This window comes from Ascaphus truei, chromosome 1 (genome assembly GCF_040206685.1).
Source record: "Ascaphus truei isolate aAscTru1 chromosome 1, aAscTru1.hap1, whole genome shotgun sequence".
Taxonomy (NCBI): Eukaryota; Metazoa; Chordata; class Amphibia; order Anura; family Ascaphidae; genus Ascaphus; species Ascaphus truei.
In genome coordinates, this window is record NC_134483.1 from 123,781,653 (window position 1) to 123,791,486 (window position 9,834).

Here is a 9,834-nt window from a genome sequence, read left to right on the forward strand (position 1 = left end):
CTGTTAGTGTGATACAGTTGGAGGAGATCAGGCAGGCCCAGATTAGAGCTGATAGAGCTACGGTGGACCAATGCCTCTCACCCTGCATAGGGGGTGAGGGAAGAGCTAGCCCCACCCTGAGCGCCCACAGCTTGGGGTGGTGGCAGGGACACAGTGAGCACCCACAGACCATCCTGAGGATGTGCAGTCTGGAGAGAAGACCCTGTACCTGCTATAGAGCGTGCTGCTGTTGTTGCTGTTGCTACTGTGCTGTGTGAACAATAAAGAGAGCTGCTGCTTTTAACAAAGACTGACTGAGACTGGAATCTCTCATCCCTGAGTAGGAATTCTCTGGGGCTTCACAGAGATGGAGGCGTTGCACTATTGAGATCAGATGAAGGCAGAACCCAAGAAACCTGCTCCTGTACTCCCCCACACCATCGCGGGAGACTCAGGCCCTCCTGTTGTCCACAGGTATGCACCACATAGACACATGAGCCAGACCTTAGTACAACCTAGGGGGTCCAATCTGCGACCGGGGGGGGTCTGAGGGCTACACATACAGTATATACAAATATTAATTTCTATCAAGGTTTTATAGCGAGGTGTATAGTGATGCCTGATATTTACAGACTAAATGACAAACTTCTGTGGTTTAGTTTTGTAATATTCAAGACTCATAGAAATTCCCAGTTCAAGTTCATTATCCATTTATTAATTAATTTATACAAATATTAGCAGAATGTAAAAACATTAGCAGATGATCCTTTCTCAAAAAAAAAAGATTTTGGGATATATTTATGAAAGTTCGTATCATGGTGCTCTAAGGTATTTGCAGTTATGGATTTCTGGTAAAGTTTAATATCTTCACAAACTTTGACATAGCATGAACGTTTCACCCATGTCTATACTGGGTAATATTTTTTTAGGACTGTATAGATAGCACTAATTGCACAAATATGACATGATGCTGGAGGTCTTGAATTAACCCCACCATATACTTTAACACCATTTCTAACACAATGAGACTCAGGACAAATACATGGGGTCAAATGGCAACAGCTTTTATTAATAAAATACCAATATTAGAAGTGTCTGATTGAATAACACCTGTTTCGCCCAATTTTATCCACAACAGTAATAACCCCCAAGCCCACCAGCCTAGCAGGAGATATTTAACATACAACCCCGCAAAACCTTGTTATGTAATTATTTTTATGTTGCAACCAATCAAGGGGATAAGTAATATGGAAGGCCCCAGGTCTTGACCCTCTCTATATGTATCTATGATGTGCCATGGAGTATTAAACGTGGGAGGGAGGCCCCAGTTGGTTAGTCCCAGGCATGAGTGTCAGTGCCTGTTTTGGTTCCAGTGCTAGTTCCAGGCATAAGGTCCAGTTTAGTCCAGGTCCACTCCAGTTCCTATTAGACACTGTGTGGAAGCATTACTGGGAAAATCTCCTCACAGAGGTCCCTGCACCTAGGCCTGTAGGGTGTTCACCAGTTACCCCAGTTAGGAGTGTATGTTTTATGTATTGAACAGCTCTGGATACCATTTCCCATTAAATTCATTTTTATAAACGCAGTAGTTCTGTCTGACGAATTGATCCCTGGTGAATTTGTCCTGGTCTCCCGTGACACTCATGTCATCAAAATGAGGGGGGTACTTCTTTCCACCAACATATATACCTCCTCCCAGGCATCTCCCCTTTCCACAGGCTAACCATCATGCTTAACCCCTAAACTGTCTTCCCATTGGTGCCTCAAGCCAACCGTCATGCTACCCTTCCTAAAGGGTACAGGGGGTTGCTTACTTTTTTTTTGTCATTTAAGTGATGCTTCATATAACATTTAACAAACCATAACATGATTCCCTACCAAATCTGACCTTTCTTACAGTTTCTATATTGCAATATACTGTACACCCAGTGATAGTAATGCTTTCGATTAAATGTCACCCTCCACAGACCTGAATTACAGTACAAACACATTACACATGAAGCTGTCTGTATTACAGACTACAGTACTGAAAAATATATGTAGTCCTTTGTTTTTTGCAGTCAAATTTGACAACTAAAAAAAAGCAAATATGGTATTTACTATTGGCTCTGTTTTGTCTCCGTGGCTTTGTAGGTTTTTGTTCTCATCTTGGTTTGGTTTTAATATGATAGTATGTTTTCCTACTGTGTGTGTATATTGTTGACTAGACTGTGCAGAGTTCTAATAAAAATAGCACACTGGTTTCCCCTTCTCATGGATATCATCTCACCCACATACTAGACATAAATAACACAACCACATCCACAATTAAATGTCATTAAGCAGTGCTGTATGCCACAAAATGCACAAAGCAAAATGGGCTTCATAGGGAAAATGAAGCTTTGTATTAGAAACCACTGGCAGGATGCAAAGCTTTTTCTTTACAAAGTTCCTATTATCAGTCTCTCAAAATGTCAAACTACCACAAGACTGTAATTGAAGCAACAACTATCTAAAAATATTTGTATCCTATGAAGCAAATTGGATAAGGATTTTACTGTAGTCTAATTTAATCTAGTTAAGAATATCTTGTCTTTAATTTCTTGATGGTGCATATCAATTAGCTTGCAATATTTCAGAGAATGAGCCACAGTTAATGACAGCTGCAAGTACAAATATGTAAACATTGAGGTATATAAGTAGTTTTGGAGAAGAAGAAGAAGAAGAAGAAGAAGAAGAAGAAGAAGAAGAAGAAGAAGAAGAAGAAGAAGAAGAAGAAGAAGAAGAAGAAGAAGAAGAAGAAGAAGAAGAAGAAGAATAGCACTGCAACAAGCCAACTAACATTTGTTTTTACAAACTGCTATTAATATATTCATTCACATTCACAAAATAAATATGAAAATATCAAGCAATTGATACCACAAAGTATGTGTGACAACTTTTCACCTGCAGGACTTAAAGTGCCAAAAGGTAGACTTCAATTTATAGAGAAAATATCTAATTTTCTGAACTGCTGAAAATGTATAAGGAAATCATTATGAAATAGCATAAATAGCTTCATTGCTTTTTAAGACATGGTAATATTTAGCCTAAGATTTTGGCAAAAGTTATTACACATAGTTTAAAATTGATCTTATTTCATTGAATTATATTCTGGGCAATGTTTTGGTCAGTCTTAACAGAAGGGATAATAATACACTTTCATAATTATCTGTTTAAAGTACCCATGTATGTATTTATTGTATGTATGTACTGCATATCTTCATTTATATAGCATTATTAATGTACATAGCGCTTCACAGCAGTAATACACGTGACAATCATGTAAATAACAAATAATACAAATAACACATAATGGGAAGAAGTGCTTCATACATAAACGTTATGTAAGTTATTTTATTTTGTCATAAGAAGAAAATAATTGTTATAACGTTGAAAGCTATCTATTGAAAATGCTGCAAGTAATGTTAAAGGCAATACTATATTATATGCAAATAGCATACTAATGTATCTTATATCTCTGAATCCCTGTCAGATTTCTTCCCACGTGCAACATATTAAAATGAAATCATCATAGAACACTTAATCTCTTTATATTTGACATTGGAAGCGTGTTCTTTTCTCCTTGTTACTCACATGCCTACGTTTGACCTTTTAATATTTCACTTAGACAAGCAAAGAAGTAAGCTTTTTTTTATTGTTGTTCATTTATTCTCAGATCCCTTGTGTTTATACCATATGCTGACATGCAGTTATTACTAAAGAAGTGTTATAGTGTACCATGTAGTCCTCTTGTAATACTACTGAGGATATATTAGTTTGAGCAGTAGTATTCTACCATACAATGTTGAACAGCAAAACAAGTGAAATGTTGATATCAATTTTAGACTAAAGTGACTGATAGTTATTCTTCAAGAAGCAAAAGTGAGAATTATTAGTAATTGATCCCAGAGCAATTCAGTCCGACACAACATCTTTTTTTTTCTTTCAATTTTTTTAATACTTTACCATGAGAAAATGTATTGAGCGTTACCACTTGCTTTCAAGTACATCTATTGGGCTCAGAATATTATGATGACAACATGAGTTATTACAATTGCAAATATGTTTAAAGTATGAAACAGCAAAAACACGACTTTCTATAGAATTTGGGAACCATGGATAACTTTTTAGAATGAGTCTAACTCACCAAGGTATAGCCGAGAAGATAATACATCGGGGAAAAGGAAGCTGGTGACAACCAGTACTTCGTACTCACACTCGGTGACCAGGGTAGACACACCACCCCCCCTCCCCACCCTCCTTTCTCCCGCGCCCCCCCCCCCCCTCTTTTTTTCATGGCCTCTCCTTTTTTGGAAGGCCACCAGCTTCTGGCAACAGGTTTTGCCATCTTTCCCCTCCAAAAAACACAAAAATGTTTCTGTATTAGGCTATATATATTGTCCCCTGTATGTATATTTTATATCTGCCTAATAAAAATATTTGAAAAAAAAAAATAAGTATAAAATATCAAAAGTCTTGAAAGATCTTAAACAGGTGGTCATTTTGAGAGACCCGGGTGAAATTACAGTATTGTAGAAGTGAAAGGCCCAGTAAGAGAAGGACGAGCAACTGGATACTTTATTGAAAGTTGAAATCATAACCAGGATTCTGGAGGCTGATCACAACTCATCCAGTAAGTTCTTTGTACAGTAGGGGTAAGATAACTGTTTAACTTTTTGAGAATGTATAGACAGGAACAAATTTACCCTTTGAGGAAGTGCAGATGATCAGAAATAAGTTAGATCGCTAACACCGATCGGAGTTATATCTATTAAAATATAAATAAATACAAAAGCTAAAATAGAATCCCTCCTCTTCAACCCCTGCAACTCCGATACCCTCTTCCCCCATTCATGGCTTGGAGGGGCAATAAAACCTCATTAGTTTAATTCACTGATAACTCCAGCACACATTCCTTGGATGCCGTTAAAGTCCATTGACTGGGTCTTTCACGGTCTTGAATTCTGCAGTAGTACATTAATACTGCTTCCAAAGTTCATCTAAAATAGCTCTCCTCAAATTGTTAGGAACAGCCTTCTTACCCCTTCAAAATACTGATGGAAAATTTCTCTAGATTCTATCTCTGTCCAATACCAAATAAAATAGCCAAAGACAGATCTCTTTGCATTTCCAGTATTTATTCATTAAAGGCAAGATAATACACTTCAGATATAGAGGCAACATGACAAAATACAAACTGACAACTGAGTCTTGTAAAATGTTCTGATATATCTACTCTCAAGCAGGCTTCAAATAGCTATTTCCTAGCTGTCAGTTAACCTATGCATAGCTTGTTAGTATGAATTAATAATAAAAACTTACAGTGGCGGCTGCCTTTATCCTAATGTGGCCGGATCCATGGCGCTCTGATAATCGTGGGCAGATGCTTTTTTTTTTTTGGTCCGGAGTGAATTGCCTTATTTTAGCGCTCGTAATATTAGCATTTTATTATCGCTGTCTGCAATACTGCAATACCGTCTAAAAACTCAGGGGGGCGTTCGCGAGCTGTTGTCTTGGAAGTCTAATATAGTACTTTAGCAGTTCAACCTACGTCAGTACACAGTCTGCATGTGCATGCGCAGTTATTGTAAATTTGCATATTTATACATGCATGTGCAGTACTGTATGTCTCATTTGAAAATGGTTGAAACGCATAGGCGTGTGGCGTGTGCTGTAACAGTGTCACATTTCGGCATATACAGTACAGCGCTCTCCCCTCGCTCGCCCCCGCACACACAGGATAATTTACTGCACTGCAGTATTTCAACTTCTTATCTTATCTACAGTACAGTACACCTCTCCCAAACTATTCCTTTGAATGTGGGTCTTTCTGGTTTCAATCACATTCCTGCTTGATAGCTGATGATTACTGCGCATGCATCTGAAAGTTCACCACTGCTTGCTTGAGTGAGTGACCAAAAAAAAAATATATATTTTTTTTCTCCTCATTTTTTATTTTTATTTTTTCCACAAGCCTGCATAAACCATCTTGATATTATGATATTCAATCTGTGCTGTAGCTTTTGACTGCGACACTGTGCGTTTGACTGCACATGGTTGATTTGTGTGCTTTTTATGTACTGTATTTGGGTGTGTAGGGATCAAATTATTATGATGACCTGCCTTTTGAAAATATGCCATTTCTTTGAACTGCAGTAGAGCTAATGATTCATGCTGCTGTACCCTGTATCCCTCCCCACACGCACACACAAAGCTCGCTCAAGGATTTGAAACTCTTATCGACAGAGTCATTCAGTTTCTGAAGCTTGTCATTGTGTTTTTAATCCGTCCCTAGCTGAGCATCACCTCTCTATGCGCCTGCGTGTAATCCTCTTTGAGATGGGAGCTAGTTGATTACTGCGCATGACTCACCCAACCCCCCCCAACCCTTTGAGGCTTTGTTTACGGTAACGCTTTGGAAAATCCCTTCTCGAATTTGATATGTAAATCTGATTTGCACAGCACTGTTAGAATTGAGAGTTTAAAAAACCATTAACTGTTTCATGCTGTTGATGCAGTAAATTACCACTTTTTGTAATTTTTTCTTTTTCTTTGGTGTATGTGTGTAGGTGTGGGGGGGGGGGGGTTGTTGTCAATGCGAAGTTCAAGAATGAGTGACCAAAAAAAATAATTATTTTTTTCCTCCTCATTTTTTATTTTTATTTTCTCCACAAGCCTGCATAAACCATTTTGATATTACGATATTCAATCTGTGCTGTAGCTTTTGACTGCGACACTGTGCGTTTGACTGCACATGGTTGATTTGTGTGCTTTTTATGTACTGTATTTGGGGGTGTAGGGATCAAATTATTATGATTACCTGCCTTTTGAAAATATGCCATTTCTTTGAACTGCAGTAGAGCTAATCATTCATGCTGCTGTACCCTGTATCCCCCCCCACACGCACACACAAAGCTCGCTCAAGGATTTGAAACTCTTATCGACAGAGTCATTCAGTTTATTGCACTAAATCACGACGGCACGCCGAGATCTACCCCAGCTGCCGCCAGTAACAACCGCGCGCCGCCGCGTTTCCCCCACGTACCCCCCCTCCACTTCGCGCGCAATTTACCCCCCTTCCCGACCCCGTACCCGGCTCCTGCTCTGCCCCTCTGCTTCCCCGCACCCCCGCTTACCTTCATTTGATCTCCAGGGGTGTCGGGGAAGCCTGGGGAAGCCGGGGAAGACGGGGAAGCCAGGCGCGCATCTTACTGTGACGTCACAGTGCGCCGCCACGCGCCGCGGCTACCCGCTTCCCAGACGCATGTAGCCGGCGGCTTTTGCTGCAATAAACAATGTCGCTACTGTATACTGTTGTTATATAAATATACCGAAATAACTATAAAATTAGATACAGTAGATCTACACAATATATTGTTCTATTAATATGCAGCAATATAAACAATATATATACTATTGTTATATAAATATACCGAAATAACTATAAAATTAGATACAGTAAATCTACACAATATATTGTTCTATTAATATGCAGCAATATAAACAATATATACAGTATACTGTTCTTATAGTATATAAATATACCGACATAACTATAAAATTAGATACAGTAGATCTACACAATATATTGTTCTATTAATATGCAGCAATATAAACAATATATATACTGTTGTTATATAAATATACCTAAAAATCTATAAAATTAGATACAGTAGATCTACACAATATATTGTTCTATTAATATGCAGCAATATAAATAATATATATACTGTTATTATATAAATATACCGAAATAACTATAAAATTAGATACAGTAGATCTACATAATATATTGTTCTATTAATATGCAGCAATATAAACAATATTTATACTGTTGTTATATAAATATACCGAAATAACTATAAAATTAGATAGATCTAGACAATATATTGTTCTATTAATATGCAATGTAAGAAAAAGGAAACACCATTTAACATGCACTCATTGTCTGGATTGATATGGTGAATAAAAGTTAATACTTATTATTTTATTACGTTAATTAAAATAAATGGTGATAAACAAATACCAATAATGAACGACAGAAACTCAACATATAAAACAAACCAACAGATATAAAAACATAAACCGGAGCAAGGGGGAAGATAGAATCTATAGATAAACACTTAGGGGCCTATGCAGAGAGCAGCGAGAAGCGCAATCTCGCCAGGTTCTCGCCAAATATGCCCACAGCAATTCAGTAAATGGCGAGAAACGGGTGAGATGAGAAAAAAACGTTTTAAAAACTCGCTGCGCAATGAGAAGCAATATCTCGCCAGTTTAAAAAACGGCCGTATGCAGAAAGCCCCGATCACCATCTCGCCGCAGATTGCGCCATTAAAATGGAGAGAGATTCTCCAAATAGCTCCGCCAATAAAAGTTGGCAAGAAGCTGGAGCAGAGCGGCGAGAGGGACCAGAGAAAAAAAAAAAATCCACTTTCCTGGCTCGGATTGATGCCGGGGGGCTCCAGAGCTGATACCCAGGAATATCAGCACCTGAGGCCCCCGGCATGCATCCGAGGCAGGAAAAATACATGTGCAGCCCACTTCATTACCTTGTGGAAAACCTCTCAATGAGAGAAAAAACGCTGCACAGCCGAAAATGAATTAGTAAAGGCTGATGTATGGGAATAAAAGAAGCTTTATTTGCACAAGGTGCAAGCGAGTCCTCTTGACGCGTTTCGGCCTGGCAGGCCTTTGTCAAAAGAGTGACCACCCTCCGCTATTGCGGATGTCGGGTTGGCGGTGAAGAGGGCAGTTCGTGAGGCAAAGGCACCCCATCTCTATCCAGGAGAAGTTTACCAGCAGGAGCATTCACAGCGCTGGAAGACCGGACAGGCTCGGTTCACACAACCCTAAGGATTAACACGTGAGTTTTCCGTGTCCCAACCCTATAGTGCTCAAGGTGAGCCGGTTGGGGGAAAAGACAGTGCACTATACTAAACTTTATCACGGTTGTTTATAGCCTGGGTCTCAGGATCTATTTCAGACTTTCTTACCAGCAGGACTGTGTCTTATTCTGAGCGCCTGGAGGGTTAGTCTATTGATTCACCGGTTTTGTACACTTCATTACCTTAGCGGGTAACCGCTAAGGCAATGAAGGGGTTAACCCACCGTGGCAGCTTTTTTGTGGGTAGCGGGGTGGGCGAAGTGGGTATGTGGCCCTTGGTGTGAGTTTACGGGATGGAGTTCCCACGCTCTGATTGGCTACCATACCATGTGAGGGCGGCCATGTGTCTTTTCATGACGTCATCTTAAAGGCAATTGAAGCAAAGCCATTCTGATTGGCTGTGCTTTCATTGCCTTTAAGTGACGTCATCATTTTTTTTTACATCGGCCAAAACACATGGTTTTCACGGCCCAATCAGGACCGTGGGAACCATATGACGAAAATGTGACGTCATAGGCCTTTAAAAGCCTATGTCATCTCATTTTGAAGCCAGACACCGAGGAGGAAGGACCTCCTCTGAAGAAAGAAGACCAGGGCTTGGCCGAAGACGGGAAGAAGACCCCGGAAGAAGGTAAAAGAAAGAAGAATACAGATGAAGATGGATTAAAAGTAGAAGACCCGTGGATTGATTTGGATTTTTAGTTTAATGTTTATTTTTTTTATGGTTTTTATTTTATGGGTTCCTGTGCCTGGTGATTTTGTACGTGAGTAAGGTGTTCTACGGGAGTCGGTGGGGGCAAGTAATGGTAAGTGAAGTAAATAAATGTATTTAATTCAAGTAGTGAATTTGTTTTAATTCTGTGCTTTACATGTTTATTTAATTATCAGTGCTATATCATTTCTTGCCACTGTATGTATGTATGTGTGTCTAGAGATATATATACATA